Source organism: Periplaneta americana, chromosome 1 (assembly GCF_040183065.1).
Source record: "Periplaneta americana isolate PAMFEO1 chromosome 1, P.americana_PAMFEO1_priV1, whole genome shotgun sequence".
In the NCBI taxonomy this organism is placed as follows: Eukaryota; Metazoa; Arthropoda; class Insecta; order Blattodea; family Blattidae; genus Periplaneta; species Periplaneta americana.
In genome coordinates, this window is record NC_091117.1 from 208,158,176 (window position 1) to 208,159,340 (window position 1,165).

Sequence of the window (1,165 nt, forward strand, 5' to 3'; positions counted from 1 at the left end):
GAAACGTGCAAAATGTTCACATAGTTTCTGAACACTTTGTTCTTCAGGAGGGACCAGATATTAGCACGAGGAAGCTCTTGTTCGCTGAAGTACCAATTATTGATAAGGAAAGATGTTCCAGGCAACTTGGAATGGAAATAAGAGAAGGAAAAATATGCGTTGGTTGTGCTGAAGCTCATGGAAGTTGTCCTAATCACGTAAGTGAAAATAGGATTTCCACTGAAGTTAGGGTGACCAGACGTTCTCTTTTGTCCGTACAGGTTCTCCCTTTTAGGCCTTTGTCTGGGATCCGGGCGGAATTTTAAAAAAAATCAAGAATTGTCCTCCTTTTCGTAACTTGTATGCCTGATATTTTGAAATTGAAAATTGACGTATTTTTCAAGTAAGTTGCCTGTAGATCGCAGCAACATCGACGGAATATATTCTATGCCAACTGTCATAACTCTCTTTGCTTCTCCTTGTTGGTCGTTGCTCACAGGTAGCTAGTAAATCGATAAATCGAGGTGCAAGTGTAAATCTAAATAGATATTTTCTGTCTTCAATAATTATAGATCCCTTAAATTTCATATGTCGCTAACTGTAAAATAATTATTGATTTCTTTCATAATTATTATGTAAAAAATAGATATTGATGTAAGTTAAAGTATAATATAGGCCTAAACCTAAATATAAGTACAGTAGTGGCAAAAAAAAACGGACCGACGGAATGATCAGTCCCCAAAATGTGCGACTGCGCATGCCACGCCCGCATTCACAAGATAGCGAGTAATCTATTGAAATTGTTGCAGTTTCGACTGATGACGTAGCCCATTTCGAAAGCCATTAGAAAATAAGCTGGTAAAATTCATGTTCTGGGAATAATAAGTTAATTAAATAGTAAAATATTGCTGCAATCGAATAAATTTGAATAAGAAACAAAAAAAGTTTCCTTCCCAGGCAGGATTCGAACCACGAAAGTCTTAGTTATCAGTCTATCGTGCTCTGGAGTGAACAAGGCTCTGAAATGAGCTACAAGGGTCGGTCCTGTTTTTTTGCCACTAATGTACTCGTACAAATTATTTTGTCCTCTTTTTTTGAACAATGTCCTCCTTTTTGAAGTTTTGTGTCCTCTTTTTTGTCGATTTGAATCTGGTCACCTTAACTGAAGTGAAATGTAGTGCCGTAA